Source organism: Acinonyx jubatus, chromosome C1 (assembly GCF_027475565.1).
Source record: "Acinonyx jubatus isolate Ajub_Pintada_27869175 chromosome C1, VMU_Ajub_asm_v1.0, whole genome shotgun sequence".
Lineage (NCBI taxonomy): Eukaryota > Metazoa > Chordata > Mammalia > Carnivora > Felidae > Acinonyx > Acinonyx jubatus.
The window spans coordinates 137255406-137275223 of NC_069381.1; the positions used below are offsets into that span (position 1 = coordinate 137255406).

Below are 19818 nucleotides of genomic sequence, written 5' to 3' on the forward strand. Positions count from 1 at the left end.
CATTGCTTTATATTTCCAGAATAGCATTTAGTTGGAATCATATAGTAGGTAGCCTTTCAGTTTGACTTTTTTCACTTAGTAGTATACATTTAGGGTTTCTCTATGTCTTTTCATGGCTTGATAAGTCATTTCTTTTTAGCATTGATTAATATATTCTGTTGTCTGGATGTGCCACATTATACATTCACCAACTGAAGGGCATCTTGAGTCCTTTAAGTTTTGATAATTATGAATAAATATCCATGGGCAGGTTTTTATGTGGTTACTAGTTTTCAGCTCGTTTTGTTTAAGTATCAAGGGCACAATAGCTGTGTTTTATGGTAAGAGCATTTTAATTTGGTGAGAAACTGCCAAACTCTTCCAAAGTGACTGTATGTTTTTGCATTACCACCAGTAATGTATGAGAGTTCCTGTTGCTCTACATCCTTGCCAGCTTTTGATGTTGCCACTGTTCTGGATTTGAGCCATTGCAATAGTGGTGTAGTGGTATGTTTTAATTTAGTTTTCCCTGATATACAGTGTGGAGCATCTTTTCATATGCTTATTTGCTACGTGTATATATTCTTTGGTGAAGTGTCTGTTAAGGTCCATGGCCCATTTTTCAATAAGCTTGCTTGTTTTCTTATTGTTAAGTTTTAAAGGTTCTTTGCATATTTTGGATAACAGCTCTTCATTAGATTTTTTTTCTCACTCTGTGGCTTGGCTTTTCTTTCTTTTTTCTTTTTTTCTTTTTCTTTTTCTTTCTTCTTCTTTTTTTTTTTTTTTTTTTGACATTGAACAGTTTTTTTCCACGGAACAGAAGTTTTTAATTTTGATGAGGTCTAATCCATCAATTTGTTTCATGGATGGTGCCTTTAGTGTTGTATCTAAAAAGTCATTGCTATGCCCAGCGTCATCTAGATTTTCTTCTGTGTTGCCTTATAGGAGTTTTAGAGTTTGCCATTTTACATTTAGATCTGTGATCCATTTTGTATTTTGTAAAAGAGGTAAGATCTGTATCTGGTTTCATTATTTTGCATGTGGATGTCCAGTTTTTAAAGCACCATTTGAAGACTTTTTTTTTTAATTTTTCAACTTTTATTCATTTTTGAGAGGCAGAAATAGAGCATGAGTGAGGGAGGGGCAGAGACAGAGGGAGACACAGAATCCAAAGCAGGCTCCAGGCTCTGAGCCTCAGCACAGAGCCCGATGTGGGGCTCGAACCCATGAACCGTGAGATCATGACCTGAGCCGGCCAGACGCTCAATCAAATGAGCCACCCAGGCGCCCCTGGAGACTTCTTAAATTGAGCTTTCTTCTCCATGAATCTAGAATAAATTATTTAGTTCTTTGATTTTGTTCCTCAGAATTTTGTAGTTTTTCCCTCATAGATAATTGTTAGATTTATATCTAAGTCTTTCATTTTGGGAGATGCTAAAGGAAATGATCCTGTGTTTTTAATTTCAAATTCTACTTGTTCATTGCTGGTGTATAGGAAAGTGATTTAGTTTTTGTATATTAACTTTGAATCCTGCAACCTTGCTTATAATCACTTACTAGTTTGAGGAAATGACAAAATACTTCATTTTCTACATGGATGTTCATAACATTTGCAAACAAAGCAGTTTTGTGTCTTCTTTCTCAATCTGTGTACCTTTTACTTCCTTTTCTTGTCTTACTTCACTAACTAGAACTTCCAGTGTTGAAACAAAGTGATGAGAGGGGACATTTTTCCTATGTAAGTTATCTTAGTGGGACAGCTTCAAGTTTCTCACCATGAACTATGATGATGTTAGATGATAATTTGTAAATAGTCTTTGTCGAGTTGAGGAGGTTCCCCTCTATTCCTAGTTCACTGACATTTAATATGATTTTTGATATGGTTAGGTTTCACTCTGTCATCTTACTCTTTTCTGTGTTTTTTGTTTTTGGTAGGTTCTGTGCCCAAAGTAGAGCTTGAACTCACAAGCCCTAGATCAAGAGTCGCATGCTCTACCAAATGAGCTAGCTAGGCGCCTCTAAAAAATATAGAATGCTTCGTGATTTTGCATCTCATCCTTGCACAGTTGTTCCAATTTAGTGTCTGTGCTGTGGAAGCAAACAGTGTTTTCTGTTTCTTCTCTTGTTTTCTTTTTCTCTTACTCTACCTTCTTTTAGATTATTTTTTCTGATTGCATTTTGTTTCTGCTTTTGGCTTATTTCCTATTACTTTTTTTTGTTTTTTGTTTTACTTTAAGTGATTGCTTTAGAGACATCGTTGTCAGATGGGTCTCTCTTATTTCCCAGAGGACATTGGGTAATGTCCAGGAATATTTTTGATTGTCACAGTGTGGGGAGGTTGCGATTTGTGTTCCCAACATCTCATGGGTAGAAGTCAGGGATACTGTTAAACATTCTCCAATGCACAAGCCATCCTCCCACAACATAGACTTGCCTTGCCTAGAATGTCGCTAGTGCCAAGATTGAGAAATTCTGATTTAGGGTTTATAATATACAGATGTCCTTGACCTAAAATGAGTTAATTTCCCAGTAAACTCATTGTAAGCTGAAAATATTGTAAGTTGAAACGTATTTAATGCACCCAACCTTCACTTCATGGCTTAGCCTAACCTACTTTAAAAGTACTCAGGACACTTACTCTACAGTTGGGCAAAATCATCTAGCACATAGTCTTTTATGATAAAGTTTTGAATATTTGATGTACTTTATAGAATACTGAAAGTGAGCAACACAGTGGATTTATGGGTACAGGATGGTTATAAATGTATGGATTGTTTGCCCTCATGATTGTGTGGTTGACTGGGAGCTGTAGCTCACTGCTACTGCTCAGCATCACAGGAATGTATTGTACCACATAGTGCTAGCCCAGGAAAAGATCAAGAGTAAAATTTTGAAGTATGGTTTATACTGAGTGCATATCATTTTCAAATCATTGTAAAGTGGAAAAATGGCAAGTTGAACCATCATAAAAATCAAGGACCATCTGTATATCTTTAGTTTATCACAGTCTACCTTCGTGTGATATACTACTTATGTATAGTGTAAGAACCTTGAAATAGTGTATTTCCATTTCTCCCTGCTAAGACCTTATGCTGTCGTTTTCATACATTTCACACTTGTAATAAAACCTGTGGTACATACTTATTATTTTTATTTAAACAGCCAGTTATTTTTCACATACTTGTAAATGATAAGAGAAAGATGTATGTATTTATCCTTGTAGTTATTATTACTCTTGCTTTTCATCTAGACTTCCATTAGGTATCATTTTCCTTCTTCCCAAAAGGACTTCTGTTAACATTTCTTGTAGTGCAGGTCTACTGGTGATGAATACTTAAGCTTTTGCATGTCTAAAAGTGTTTTTTCCACATTTTTGTATGTGGTAAAGAAAGTAAATTTATCCTTAACATTTTTATAAATATAAATTACAGTATTGTTAACTGTATGTGCATTTTTGTACAACAGATGTCTAACGTCACCTTTGTTTTTGAAAATATTTTTGCTGGATATTTAATTATAGCTTGATAGTTTTTTGCATCTAGTATTTAAAAAATGGTGCTCTAGTCTTCTCACTTGCACTGTTTCTGATGAGAAATTTAATGTCATCCTTACTTCTTTCTTCTGTGTGTAGCATGTCTTTTTTCCAGGCTAGTTGATGGGAACAGATGCTCTTCTTGGCCCCGAGTGACAGACAATTTTCCCTCTAATCCTTTGGGATAGCTCTTTCTCCAGTGTCAGGTAGTTCACACACCTGTGCTGATGAGGACTATGTGGAATACTTCAGAGAATTCTGCAGATCTCCTAGGTTCACTCTCTGCAGTTCTTTGCTTTTTGGTACTGTAGTCTTAGGTTCATCTTTTCAGACTCTTGTTTCTGTCTGTGCATTTCCTGAAGTCTTTTAGGCTCTGTCGTAGTTCACTTTCATGTTCCATGGCATGGAAACTTTTCCAAAATAGTAAGCTGAGGCAATTGTAGGACCCCACTTGTTTTACTTCTCTCAAGTATCATTGTCCTTCATTGCCTAATGTCCAGTGTCTGGAAAACCGTTGTTTCAACTCTCATCAGATTTTTTTGTCGCTTCAGGTAGAAGCGTGAATTCATTCCTTGTCACTTGATCTTTTTTTCTTTGCAATTTTTTTAATTATAATACAATTTAACATAATTCACATATTAAAGTGTGCATTCAGTGGTTTTTAATACATTCAGTGCTATACAGTGTCATAAATTCAGTGTTATACAATATGATAACTATCTTGTTGCAGAACACTTCCATCACCCTAAGAAGAAATCCCATACCCATAGTCACTTTCCATCCTACTACCTTTACCACTCCCTGACAACCACTAATACACTTTCTTTGTGGATTTACCTATATCTGGACATTTCCTGCAAATGGAATCATACAATATGTGGCCTTTTGTATCTGATCATTTTCACTTATATAGTGTTGTAAAGGTCCATGCATGTTGTATCATACGTCAGTACTTTTTTTTTTTATTGGCTGAATAATATTCCACTGTATGTATTTCACATTTGTTGGAATGAAAGGCAGCTACTGAATCCTTTGAACAATTTTATCTCCCATGTAGTCCATATATGGTTTCTCCAGGTGACTTTAATATGTTGCTAGGACTGAGAATCAGATTTAGAAGGTGCTAGAAGAGAATCAGGTTTAATTAGAATAGGATAAGGACTTATCTAGAGTCTTTTTTCCTTTTGTCTTCCTCCGTCTCTTCTTTCTTTGACTCTGACAGGGATACCAAATGAGTAGTTTTAAAGATTGACACAGGTTGCTTTTTGTAATACATATTACTTGAGTAAACTTCAGAAAATGTAAAGGAGAAAATAGATCACTTATAATTTCACTATTTAATACTTTTGAATCTTTATTTTTTTACTTTGGCACATTCCTTACTAGCTTTTGAAAAAATTCTACATTTATTCATGCTGTCATCTTATTCTGTTTACCTTACTATATTTTAGATTATCTTCAGTATGTGGTTTTGTTTCCTGCTTTTTCTACTTAATGCATAAATATTTTCAGATGTCATTATTTAAGAAGACTCAAAGGATGATGTATTTAAAGCTTAGAAACATCTTCCCAAACTGTACTCCAGATCATACCAATTTACACTTTAACACATTCACTAGTACTCATTCTTGAAAGTGTCTGTTTTACTACAATTCACTAGCTTTGTAAATAATGCCTTGCCAGCATGTTTTGTTTACATTAAATTTTTGTTTCATCACAGGTTATTATTATTCCTCCTCCTCCTGCAAACCCCTCCCCCCTTTTAAAGCCCAATGTGGGCCTTGAACTCACAACCCTGACATCAAGATTGGCATGCTCTACCGACTGAGCCAGTCAAGTGCCCCTCTTCTTCATTTTAAAAATCACCTTTATTGAAGTGATTTACATACAGCATAAAGCATTTATTTTGTGTGTGGTTCTGTGTTTTAATAAACAAATATATCTGTGTAACCACCCTTCCAAAAAATAAGTAGAACATTTTCGTTCCCTACAAAAGTCCCCTTTGAGCCCTTTTGTAGTCCTGTTCTCCACCCCCATTTCAGTCAGCTCCTGATCTGATTTTGATCACTATAGGTTAGTTTACTCTGTCCACAAACATCTTATACATGGAACCATAACAGTATATGGCTGTTTGTGTCTGGTTATTTCTCAGCATACTTTTGATATAATTCATTGTTGTGCCTATGGGTGTGTGTGTGTGTGTGTGTGTGTGTGTGTGTAATTAGTTTGACCCCTCCCCTCCCTTTAACTGAGTAGTATTCCAATGAATGTATTCATTTTGTCTATGTATCTGTTGATATACATTTGTATTGTTTCCAATTTTTGGTTGTTGTGAGCAAAATAGCAGTTAACATCCATGTGCAAGTTGTTTGTGAACATGTGTTTTACTTCTTGGGTACGTACTTAGCAGTAAGATGGTTGGGTCATGTGATAAGGGTATATTTATACTGAATAAGAAACTACCCAATAGTTTTCCTTAGGGGTGATGTTATTTGACATTGCCACCAACAATTGGTGTTGGCCAGTTTCTTAATTTTAGTCATTTTGTGAGTGTGTAATCAAAACTTTCTATGGGTTTATTTTTCATTTTTCTGATACAAAGATGTTCATCTTTTCAAGTGCTTATTGGTTATTACTGTGCTTTGTGAAGCTTCTGTTTAAATCATGGACTCATTTTGTTAAACAAAATTGGGTTGGTTTATTATTGAGATATAACAGTTCTTTATATATTCTGCATAGAAGGGCTCACATATGTATTGTGAATATTTTTCTCAGTCTGGCATGTCTTTTCATTTTCTAGTATTTTAAATGGCATAATTTTTGAATTTTTAGGAAGTCTAATTTGTCAGTTCTTTCATTTATAATCAATGCATTTTGTGTCCTAAGAAGTCTTTGCCAAAACCAGGGTTGCTAAAATTTTTCTTCTATATTTTCTTACAGATATAAGTTTAGGCTTTATATTTAGAGTCTGTGATCTATTTTGAGTTAATTTTTGTGTAAAGTATGAGTTAAGAGTATCGGCTCATTTTTCCCCCAAACTCATGTTCAAACCATTTGTTGAAAAGACTATCCTTACCCTCATTTAATTCCCCCATTGATTGACACCTTTGTCTCAAATTCATTATCTGTGTGTTTGTGGGTCTATTTCTAGACTTTTCTGTTGTTTTATGTGCTCATATGCTAGTGATGTTGATTAACTTAGCTTTATAATTTAAAACTTATGATTTAGTAGTCAGATTGTGTATGTCTTTCACATTTATTCTTTTTTAGAGTTATTTTGGCTATTTTTCTTTTGCCTTTCTATATGAATTTTATAATCAACTTGTCCATTTCTGTTAAAAAAAAAAAAAGGAACAAACGTGGTAGGGCTTTGATAGGGATTTATTAGAAATTTAAACAATTTAGAGGAAAATCTACCCAAGTAAAATTTTTTTGGAACAGCATTGAACCCTCCAATCCAGGAACATGTAATATTTACATTTATGTTGCTGTGTAAGTTTTACACATAATTTGTTAAGTCTGTCTCTAAGCATTTAGTAGTTTTGATGCTGTTGTAAGTGGTATTGCTTTTTATTTACATTTTTCAGTTACTGATATATGGAAATTTACTTGAGTGTTTAATATTGACTTGCAGCTTTGTTAATTCATTTTTTAGCCCTAGGAGCCTTTGAGATACCCCAGGATTGTCTCCCTACATGAACCATATCATGTACAAATAATTTTACTTCTTTCCCAGTCTACATGTCTGTGTTTGTTTTTCTTCTCTCATTGTACTGACTAGAATCTTAGGTGAAATGTGGGCTACAAGTGGTGAGAATAGACTTCCTTGGCTTGAACTTGAACTTGAGGAAAGCATTCAGTCTTTGACCATTAAGTATGATTATTAAGTATAGGTTTTCCATGGGTGCCTGCTTTTTATCAGGTTCGGGACATTTCCTTCTTTCAGGGAATTTTATGTTATGAATGGGTGTTGAAAAAAGGGTTTTAATTGGCAAAATTTCTAGATTTTTTTATCTTGTTCTTAAAATGCCACTGTTTCGAGGATTGTAGTTCTCTGATATGTTTTAATAACAACAGGAAACTTTTATCCCTTAGAATGTGCCATGAACTCTTCTGAACACCTTTTAAACTTACATAACCATCACAACAGTCCTTTGAAGTATATGTTGTCAAAGTTTTATTTTTTTATTTTATTTTTATTTTTTTTTTCAACGTTTATTTATTTTTGGGACAGAGAGAGACAGAGCATGAACGGGGGAGGGGCAGATAGAGAGGGAGACACAGAATCGGAAACAGGCTCCAGGCTCTGAGCCATCAGCCCAGAGCCTGACGCGGGGCTCGAACTCACAGACCGCGAGATCGTGACCTGGCTGAAGTCAGACGCTTAACCGACTGCGCCACCTAGGCGCCCCATGTTGTCAAGGTTTTAAAGATGAATTTCAAATCATTATTTTCCAAAGGAACCTAAATACCTTTGTTTCCCATTCTCTTCATTGTGGATGTATGGAATATTCATTTCTATTGAGGGAGGTTTATTTGTTGTTTCTCCTTGTGTACTATTTTGGTTTCTCCCCACATCCTTGTTGATTTTAATTATCTTTAGGGCATGTTGAACATTAATAATGTTTTAAAACTTCAAAACCATACAAAGGGGTTTACTCAGAATTGTCTCTTTCCTTATCCCTTTTACTCCATTCATAATACCCTAGTCTTTGTAATTCTTAACTGATAAATGATTACATTTATCAGTTGCTTGTGAACTTGAGGAGCATTAGGTATAAAGTTTGATATATAGCTATAAGATCTGCCTTATTAAAGTTAGGTCGGTGCTTAGGTCCATGCTTATTCTTTGTCCATTTGACTTACCTTATGCTGGGAGTGGTGTGGTAAAGTTAGTTAATATTAGTACTGTGTTTTTATTTATCGGTCCTTACATATCCTGTAGCTTTTGCTTTATAAAATGGTTGCCGTGTCATTTGATGTGTAGATATTCTTAAATCTGTATGGATATCCAAAATCTATAGATATAGACATTAATGAATGATATGTAGATATTAAAAACCCTTATTGTGGGGCGCCTGGGTGGCACAGTCGGTTAAGCGTCCGACTTCAGCCAGGTCACGATCTTGCGGTCCGTGAGTTCGAGCCCCGCGTCAGGCTCTGGGCTGATGGCTCAGAGCCTGGAGCCTGTTTCCGATTCTGTGTCTCCCTCTCTCTCTGCCCCTCCCCCGTTCATGCTCTGTCTCTCTCTGTCCCTAAAATAAATAAACGTTGAAAAAAAAAATTTAAAAACCCTTATTGTGAATTGTGGGTTTTGGGTCATGCTTAATGCTCTTTGACTTGAACTCTACTTATCTAATAATGAGGATCTGTTTGTCTTTCTTACTGTTTTCCATTACTTGATAAACTTTCATTCATTCCTTTAATTTTGCTTTTTCCCCAACCACTTTTTTTTTGGGGGGGGGGATGTTGTACACAGCATATAGTTGAGTCTTATTTAAACAAGTAGAAAATTTTTTTGTTTTCATAGATAAGTCCATTCATATTTATTGATAGGACTGAATACATTTGGTCCCAACTCTTACTATAATATTTAACAGTTTTTTTGTATTGTGTTATAGTGCATGTTTTCTATTTGAGAAGGCTTTTTTTCCTCCTTTTTTTTTTTTTAATATTTATTTTTGAAAGAGAGTACAAGTGTGCAAGCGGGGCAGAGGCAGAGAGAGGGGGGGACAAAGGATCCGAAGTGGATCTGTGTGACAGCAGTGAGCCCGATGTAGGGTGTGAACTCATGAATCATGAGACCATGACCTGAACTGAAGTTGGACACTCAACTGATGAGCCACCCAGGCACTCCGTCCATCTGTTTTTAGTTGCATTATTTCCACTTTAGTGTGCAGATGTTTGTACATTAGTCTTTCATCCTTTGACCATCTATGAGAGGTGTGTGTGTGTGTGTGTGTGTGTGTGTGTGTGTGTGTGTAAGTAAAATTTTATTAGAGTTGCCTCTTGGTTGTCTCTTGGTTGGATGAAGCCAAGATGAAGATGTATTATACTGTGGAGTATGTAGCCAGTAGTCATTTGTGGCTGTTGAGCACTTGAAATATGGCTAGTTCGAATTTAAATGTTCTATATGTGTAAAATACACACTAGATTTTGGCATGGGAGAAAAAACTTTGATGGCATGTTGAAACAATAACGTTATAGATGTGTAATTGGCTTAGATAAAATGTATTAAAATTACTTTCATCTGTTTTTTACTCTGTTAAGTGTGGCTATCAGAAAATTTAAGGATATGGCTCGCATGTGTGGCTTGCATTATATTTTTGTTTAACAGTGATATTCTAGTAGATTTGTCAAAAGTGCCCAATAGAATTCTTAAGTTTCTTCTGTTGCCTTGATACTTGAAGGACAACTTAGGTGGGTATAAAAATCCTTGGTTCATATCTTTCATTGAGCTTTCTAAAAATGTTGCTTCATTGATGCTTTGCATTATGTTGTTTTTGAAGTGTGATTTTAGTCTGATTTTATTTTTTTGCCATTTGAGTTACTGTACTAACATTAATTTATAATAAGTACTATTATTGTTACTATTATTGTTTATTTAGAGGCCTTGAGGATTTTTTCATTAGTTTTGAAATAGTTTTATTCAAATATATGTCAGAATTGGTTGTTCTGGATTACTTTTGCCAGGTACTTAATAAGCTTTTTTTTTTTTTAATGTTGTGGTGAAGAACTCATAACCTAAAGTTTACCATCTAAACCATATTTAAGTGTACAGTACTATGCACAGTGTTATGCAACAGGTATCAAGCACTTTTTCTTCTTGGAAAACTGCAACTGTACCCGTTGAACAACAGTTTATTTTTTCCTCTTCTTCCAGTCCCTAGCGACTACCATTCTGCTTTCTATTTTTAAGAATTTGACTACTTTAGAGATACCTGGCTGGCTCAGTCAGTAGAGCATGCAAGTTTTGATCTTGGGGTTGTGAGTTTGAGCCCCATGTTAGGTGTAGAGGTGTAGAGATTACTTTAAAAATGAGTCTTTTTAGGGGTGCCTGGGGAGCTGAATTTAAGCATCCAACTTCAGCTCAAGTCATATCTCACAGTTCATGATTTCAAGTCCCACGTTGAGCTCTGTACTGAAAGCTCAGAGCCTGGAATCTGCTTTGGATTCTGCGCATCTCTCTCTCCCTCCCCCCCCAGCCCCCCCCCCACTTGCGTGCTTGGTCTCTCTCTGTCTCCCAAAAATAAACATAAAAAGAATTTTTAGTAAAATAAAATCTTAAAAAAAAAAGAATTTACTTTAGACCACACTTAAATGAAATCATGCAATATTTGCCTTTTTGTGACCAGGACTGGCTTATTTCACTTAGCATAATGTCCTCAAGGTTCATCCATGTTATAGCATCTGTCAGAATTTCCTTCCGTTTAAAGCTAATGTTCTGTTATATGTGTACACCACATTTTGTTTTTCCATTCATCTGTTAGTAAACATTTGGGTTTCTTCCACCACTGGCTGTTGCGTGTAATACTGCACTGAATGTGGATATGTAAATATCTCTTCTAAATCCTGTTTTCAGTTCTTTTGGATATATACCTGTAAGTGGGATTGCTGGATGTTATGGTAGTTCTTTTATTAAGTATTACAATCCATGAACATTTTTGAATAACTTTTAGGAGTTACTTTCCTAGCAACTTTCAAGGAGAGAATACAGTATTTTTAACTATAGTCACTATGCTGTACATTACATCCCCAGAATTTATTAAGATTATAATTGGGAGTTTGTACCTTTTGACCACCTTTACTCATTTTTCCCACCTCCCCTTGTAGTACTTGTCTGATTCTGGTATGAGGGTAATACTAGCCTTGTTAAATGAATTTGGAAGTTTTTCCTCCTCAATTATTTGACAAGTGCTTGATAAGGATTGGTATTGATTCTTTGAATGTTGGCAGAATTCACCAGTGGAGCCATCTGTGTTGAGCTTTTCTTTTTAAATACCTTGGGATGTTTTTGATTATTGACTTAATATCCTTCCTAATTACAGGTTTATTTAGATTTTTTTATTTGTTATGGTTTAGTCTTGGTAGGCTATATGTTTCTAGAAATTTGTCTGTTTTTTCTAGATGCCCTGTTTGTTGGTGCATAATTATTTGTAGTAGTCTCTTATAATTCTTTTTCTCATTTAATGTCATCTTTTTCTGGTTTGGGGGACTTTTTCTTAGTTCACATAGCTACAGTTTTGTCAATTTTTTTGGCTTTTTCCAAACAGTTTTTAGTTTCATTAAATTTTTTTGTTCTATTCTCTATTTTACTTTTTTCTGCTCTAATCTGTACTATTTACTTACTTTTGTAAACTTCGGGTTTTGTTCTTTTTCCTAATTATTTGAGGTGTAGAGTTAGGTTGTTGATTTGAGATCTTTCTTTTCTAATGTAGGTAGGAATTTACTGCTATAAACTTCCCTCTTAATACTGCCTTTGCTGCATCACTTAACAAAACTTAAGTTTTGTTATGTTGTGTTTTCATGTCTTGAGTATTTTCTGAATTCCCTTCTTTTTTGATCCACTGATTGCTCAGAAGTGTGTTCAGTTTCCACATATTTGTGCATTTTCCAGTTTTCCTTTTGCTGTTGATTTCTAGTTTTATTCCATTGTGGTTGGAAAAGATACTTGGTATGATTTCATCTTTTCTTAAATTTTATGAAAGTTGTTTTGTGGCCTAACACATGATCTGTCCTGGAGAATGTTCTCTGTGTGTGTTTGAGAAAAATGTGTATTCTGCTGTTGTTGGGTGGAGTGTTCTGGATAGGTATGTTAGTTTATTTGCTCTCTACTGTTGTTCAAGTCCTCTTTTTCCTTACTGATATTCTGGTTGACCTATCCATTATAAAGCGGGGTATTGAAATCTCCTATTGATTGTCTTATTTTTTCTCCCTTTAATTCTGTCATTGTTTCACAAATTTTGGTGCACTCCTGTTAGGTGCATATAATATATATTCATAATTGTCATAATTTTCTGGTGAGCTGTCTGATTTATCATTGTGTAATGTCTTTTGATCTAGGTATGGTCACTCCTGTTCTTTTTTGGTTACTATTTGCATGGAATATGTTTTTCCATCCCTTCATTTATGGTTATATATGTTCTTCTATCTAAAGTGAGTGCCTTGTAGACAGTGTATAGCAGTCTGTTCAGTTACTCTTTGTTGTTGTTGTTTTAATCTTTGGGTTTTGTTTTTGTTTTTAGTGTTTATTTTTGAGAGAGAGAGAGTAAGAGAAAGGGGAGGGGAGGAGGGGGACAAGATCCAGAGCAGGCTCTGTGCTGACAGCAGAGAGCCTAATACAGGGCTCGAACTCTTAAACCATGAGATCATGACCTGAGCCAAAGTTAGATGCTTAACTGCTTAACTGACTGAGCCACCCAGGTGGCCCATTTACTCCATGTTTTTGATTGGAGAGTTTAATCCACTTACATTTAGAATAATCCACTAATACTGAGGGACTTACTCTTGCCATTTTATTGTTTTCTATTTATCTTGTAGTTATTTTGTCCCTCTTTTCCTCTTTTGCTACTCTTCCTTTGTGTTTCATTAACACAAAGTGACCTGCTTTGATTCTTTTCTCATTTTCTTCTGTGGATCTTCCGTAGGTATTTTTTGTGAGTAAACCATCAGTATTACATAAAACTTTGTATAGATCCTAACAGTCTTTTTTAAACTTGTAAATTCGGTTACATAGAAAAGCTCAAGCTGTTTACATCTCTTTCCCTGCTTTAAAATTATTGATGTCATAAATTAAATTTTTTTTATGTTTTGTGTCATCAACATAGTTTTATGTTTAATACCTGTTTTTATGCTTTTATCTTTTAAGTTCTATACCAGAATTAAAAGTGACTTATGTACCACCATTACAGTATTCCAAGATTCTGTATTTGTCTATATATACCTTTACTAGAGATTTTTATGTTTTTGGATATTTTTGTGTTGCTCTCTAGTGTCTTTTTGTTTCAACTGGAAGGGACTCCTTTTAGCAATTCTTATGAGGTAGGTCTATCAGAGATGAATTCCCTCATCTATTTTTTACCTGAGTGGGTTTTTATTCTTTACTTATTTTTGAAGGGCAGTTTTTCCAGATACAGTATCTTGGTTGGCAGTTTTTTTTCCCCAGCACTTTGAATATATCAGCCCACTCCTTTCTGGCTTGTAATAGTTCTGATGAGAAATTGCTGATGATTTTATGGGTGTTCCCTTGTACATGATGACTTGCTGTTCCCTTGCTGCTTTCAAGATTTCCTTCTTTGTCTTTGAACTTTTGACAGTTTGATTACAGTGTATCTTAGTGTGGGCTTCTTTGAATTCATCTTTGTTGGCATTTTTTGAGCTTTTTAAATTTGAATGTCCATATTTTTCCCCAGATTTCATTTTCAGGCATTATTTCTTCAAACAAGCTCACTGCTCCTTTCTCTTTTCTCCTTTTGGTTCATTAATGCATATATTGGTCTGTCATTAGTGTCCTATAAATCTCTTAGGCTTCATTTTTTTCCCCTTTTTTTGTTCCTCTGACTAAATTATTTCAAATGATCGATCTTTGAGTTCACTAATTCTTTCTTCTGCCTGATGAAGAATGCTTTTGAATCCTTCTGGTGGATTTTTCAATTTAGTTATTGCAATCTTCAGCTCCATAATTTCTGTTTGGTTCTTTTTTGTATTTCCTATCTCTTTGTTGCTATTCTCATTTTGTCCATGCATCAGTTTCCCTGATTTCATTTAGTTGTCTATGGTTTTTTGTAGCACATTGAGCTTTATTAAGATGATTATTTTATTTTATTATTTTTTAAAGATGATTATTTTAAATTTGTTGTCAAATAATTCACACATCTCCATTTCTTTAGGGTCATTTTTGGGAGATATATTTTGTTCTTTGAGCTGTATTTCTCTCCTGTTTTTTGCTATAATTTGTGCATTTTATTTTTTTTAGTTTTTAAATTTTTTAATTTTTTATATGTTTTTTATTTATTTGAGAGAGAGAGGGAGAGAGAGAGAGAGAGCGAGCACGAGCAGGGGAGGGGCAGAGAGAGAGAAAGAGAGAGAGGGAGAAACAGGATATGAAGCAGGCTCCAGGCTCTGAGCTGTCAGCACAAAGCTCGAAGCAGGGCTCAAACTCGTGAAGCATAAGATCATGACCTGAGCCAAAGTTGGACACTTAATCAACTGAGCCACCTGAGCGCCCCTAGTTTTCAAATTTTTTTTTAATTTATTTTTTGTATTCTCCACACCCAAAGTGGAGCTTGAACCCACAACCCTGAGAGCAGGAGTCACATCCTGCCAAGCCAGCCAGCTGCCCCTAATTTGTCCATTTTAAAAAATAGCCACCTCTCCCAGTGTCTAAAAATTGGCTTCATACCAGGGAAGACCTTTTTCCGTTAGCCCAGACAGGGAATCTGGAAGCCCTTCAAACCTTTTCTGGAGATACATCTTCTCTGGGCATGTGCACATAATTTCCTAGTTAGAGAGTGTTACTGGTTTTCTGGAGCTTGTAATCTTTAATTCCCCTTGGTCTCGCTGCAGTACCATACCTTCTTTGGTGCTGCAACAAGGCTCTGAGCTTGAGCTCTCTTTTGTTCTCCACCGTTACCAGGCATCCAAAGAATGTTGGTTCATTCAGCCCTCTGATTTAGGGGAGACAGAAGTTATAGTCCCTTAGGCAGTTTCCCCAAAAGCTGGAATGTTGGATGTGCATTCTACTCTTCCCTTTCCCTCCCAAGAGGGTAGCTGTGAGCAGAGTGTTTTCTCCCGTTTGCACCAAGCACTGTCAGTTTGTGTCTGTGGTGGTGCAGAGTTTTGTATGCCATCTTGCTCCCTGGTGGGCTTTTTCAATATGCAGATTCATATCTTATTTCCAGACACTTGGTAGGGGGATGTTTTAAATATTAGTTCTGAAGGATGCCTGGGTGGCTCAGTTGGTTAAGCGTCTGACTTTGGCTCAGGTCATGATCTTGCTCGGTTTGTGAGTTAGAGCCTCGCATTGGGCTCTGTGCTGACGGCTCGGAGCCTGGGGCCCCCTTCAGATACTCTGTCTCCTCCTCTGTCTGCCCCTCCCATGCTCATGCCCTGTCTCTCTCTGTCTCTCAATAATAAATAATAATTTAAAAAATTAGTTCTGTTGAATTGTTTTTCTTCATCAGAGACTCCACTTATATGACTGTCTTTCCTTCTTTGTCTCTTTTTACATCTTACCATCTTTCTTATTCGTTTTACTACTTCTTTACCTGATTTTCATTCTCTTGGTCCTTTGACAACCTTTATGCAACACGTTTTTGTTTGAATATATTTTGTACCTGGCTACTAGTAATTTTAGTCTTTGTCTCTGAGATAATTGTCTTTTCTTTTTTTTCCTGAGTTACTCAACTCTTCCCATTTTTTCCTGAGTCTTTTACCCTCCTTCTCTCATCTTAGTTTTTGAGTTTCTGATTCAAAGATATTTTTCATATCCCTAAATGTTTCTTTGGGGCATATTTAAGTTTGGTGTATTTTTCTTGAAGTTTTTTTCTGTTCTTCCCTCATGCAGAGTGGAAAGAATTTATCATTAGAACCATGGTTGCATTTTTTTAAATTTTATTTTTAATAATAACATAGACTTCTAGGTTTTCTCTTCATTTTTGTAGTTAAGTGTGTAGTTCACAGTTTTACTGGTTCTGTGGTGCCCTCTTCTGTTTGTGTAGAATGATCTCCTTTTTGAGGAATAGGCAAAGAAGGACTTGTCTTATTCTAGCTGTTTCTAGCTAGTGTTTCAAAATCCCCATTATCTTGTTTTCTGCAGGACAGATGGGCTCAGTTTTTGTTTTTTTCCTTCTCTGCAGGGATTCAAAACTTGATCTTTTGATTTTGATCTCCTAGGATTTTGCTACACTTTGTTTTGTGCTGATGGCTTATTTTTCATTCTCTTTGTTATTGTGGCTTTATAAGCATCTTAGTCCTTTACTGGTAAGTTTACTATTGTAGGGTGGTGAAGTAGATAAAGGTAGTGATTCAGTTTGCTGTCTTTTGCTGGGGGTTTTGCATGTGAATTTTTAAAATACCAGTGAATAATCTTTGATTTTGTATGCTGCCTATCTCAATTAATACATTCTAAGACCCAACAAATTGGGGCTTGAGCTTGGTAAGATGGAATAGAGACACACATACAAAAATTCACTTTTCAGCACTGCTGATTTCTGCCGATGTAGTCATAGAACTTTAATGTACTCCTCTCCAAAAGAAAAAACAAAATTCTCTCCTGCACTTTGCAAGATTGTGCTTGGTAGTATTTATGTATGACTAAAAGTCATGAGTTATTTAGTTTATTTTCATTTTCTTTTAATTATTTATCGTATAATTTCACACATTACTAGGAAAAACAGAAGGTACAAAGGATGTAAATATCTAGAAAAACAAAAAATGTTTATTTAGGTATAACATAGTAAGTTTTGAAAGGTTATTTTAGAATGTCAAAGTAATCATAAGAAGTGACTTTGTGTATTTTGGTGGTGAGTCCCTTCAATTTCAGACGCAAAGCTTTTATTTCACTGTTTAAACTTAAAAACTAATACAGATTTATTTCAGAAAATAGAGAGCAGACACACACAGAAGAATATAAGACCCACCTAAAAAGTATTTTGTGGTGTATAAAAGACTGTATTCTTCCAGTCTGTTTTTTCTACACACATATTCATTTATATTTATACATGTTATTTTATAATATATAAAATTATAGTATATATAATTATATAATAAAATTATGTTACATAAATATAAAATAAAAATTATAAATTTTTATAATTCCCTACTTATTCCCATTTAGACTTCATGGGTTTTTTTTTTTGGTGTTTAAATAATGCCATTTATTATTATTATTATTATTATTATTATTACTTACTTACTTATTTTAAGAGAGAGAGCATTTGGGGGACAGGGCCAGGTAAGAGAGAAAGAGAATCCCAGGGAGGTTCCATGCTTAGTGCAGAGCCCAGCATGGGGCTTAGTCTCACAACCAAGAGATCATGATCTGAGCCTAAATCCAGAGTCAGACGCCTAATCAGCTGAGCCACTGATGAACATTTTATTTAGTCATTGTTGCCCATTTGTCTGTTGCCTTTGATGAATTTCAAAAGTGGAGTTGGTGGGTCAACAGAATGCCTTCTTAATGGAAAAGAAATCAAGTCATGCTTGGTTTTTAATATGCTTTTAAAAATCCAGGTAACCTCACCAACGTATAATGCAGGATGTAACAGGGAATCAACATTATTCCTGCCAACTGCTTGCCCTAATAAAGATAAATGAAAACTCTTCTACCTGCTTCCAGGATTTAGTCTGTTTGTCACTGACTATGGTTATTATATGAAACACGGGCCTCTAGAAGCCATATTATTGTTGTGTTTTTCTGAGTTTTTAGTTTGAGAAGCTGTCTGATAATATGGGGAAGGAAATGATAGCTGAGAATTTTATTTTTAGAGCTAAATTTGGTCTGTAAATTAAAATGGGGGAGTGTGTCATGGTCGGCTCCTTAATTTCTGGCTGCAGCTCTGTCATCTGCCAGCTGTGTTAAGAAGAGAGTCATCTATGGTCTATTTTTAAATTTCCTCACATGTAAAATTAAAATAATATTAAATCTTCGTCTATTAAAGATGTATTTCAGTAATTGGATAATACCTAAAAATGTTTTGTACTTAGAGGAGAAAGAATCTCTTCAAATCAAAAATGTGTCACCAGTTAGCTCAGTTCCTCTTGTCAACCATATTTCTAGATTACTAGAATTAAAAGATTTTTTTTTAATTTTTAATAGCCCATTCTAGTAAAGATGGAATAATCAAAGACTACTTAAGTCAGAGTCCTGAAATTTGACTCCCTCATGTAATTTATACCACAACTAAGAGCAAATCATTTGTTTCTTGAGTCTCATTAATGTAATAGTATCTATCCCTGTCTCAAAATTTTGAGGAGCTAATAAGCATAAGCATAATAATAAGCATGTGATTGTGGATATACTTTGAGAAGTATAAAACATTATATAAATACAAGGTGGCATCACATATTGAATCACTTTATTTGACCAGGAGAGGTGAAATGTCAGCAAGGTAATAGAAAAGTATAGGCTTAAATAATGCAGAAATTGCTCTTTCAAAACCTGGCTTTCCTAATTTCTTGATACTGTTTGTGGGTGTATTTGATCCTCTCACAATTTTTTAGTTAACTCAAAAATTGTTACTTATCGACTCTGAATTGATAGTAATATTTGTATAGGGAAGTGTGTTTAATGTTCCAACTTGGGATCCCACCCTATGAAGAAAATGTATTTCTTCCTGGTATGGAAAATGGAGAAACTCTTCAAATGTAAGCTAGCATCCACCTGCCTGTCCCTTACCTCAACTGCTTGCCTTTTATTGAATGTCTCTGAGCTTTTGTCCATTTTGGACGCTGTGTTTTCTCTGCCTGGATTTTTTTTTTTTCCTCTCTCTCTTTTGCCTTGCTAAATCCCTATTGATCCTGACAGTCTTAGTTTAGATTTTACTTTCTTTGGATATAGTTCTCTATCCTCCTTAGACAGTCTTTCACTAATTGAGGAGACATGCTTGTCAAGCCCAAACATGATTGCATACTGAGATATCTCTCTTCTACTAGCTAAGTTGCTTCATAGCAGAGTCTGTCTCATCCACTCTTAACAATTCTGAGTAATAGGAGTAGTATCTGGTGTCTACTAGATGCTCTGAAAAGTGTTGAAAGAATGACACCGATAAAAAAAATTCTTAGCCAGTACTCTTTTATCTTTTAGATAAAGAAATCACAGAAGCCATCTCTGATAAGTTGAGACTTAAAGGAATTTCAGAAGCCATCCATTTGGCAATTTAGGAACCTTAAGGAAAGGTAGTGTGGCTAGGATAAAGGATGGGTAGGGAGAAGTCAGAGAGAAACAAGGCCTTATAAGTCAGTGATAATTTTAACCTGAGTTTGAAGGGGATTTATTGGGGAGTGATTTGACCTAATTTGCCATCTACAAAGTAATACTGCTTTGTTGGGAATGGCATTGGTCCCTTTTGTGGTTGGGAGAAAGTAGGCATTAAGTGGTAGAGTCGCAATAAAAGTTACTGCAATCAAGATGTATTTCATAGGAACTTTTGTTTAACCTTAGTTTAGAAATATTTCCTGCTGTGATAGTAATGTAGTCTGTTGAACATGGTTTTTTCTTTCCTTTTTTTTTTTTTTTTTTTTTTGGAATTAGTTTGTACTGTTAAAGTTCAGGTGTGTAAATGCAGAAGATAATTAAAACCTGTGGC

The 19818-nt window shown here is 35.1% G+C and overlaps 1 protein-coding gene across 3 annotated transcripts in view; it reads left to right on the plus strand.

The window, feature by feature from the left end:
* Positions 1–19818, plus strand: part of EPC2 (enhancer of polycomb homolog 2) — a 118918-nt gene that overhangs the window by 27666 nt on the left and 71434 nt on the right. The window lies entirely within an intron of this gene.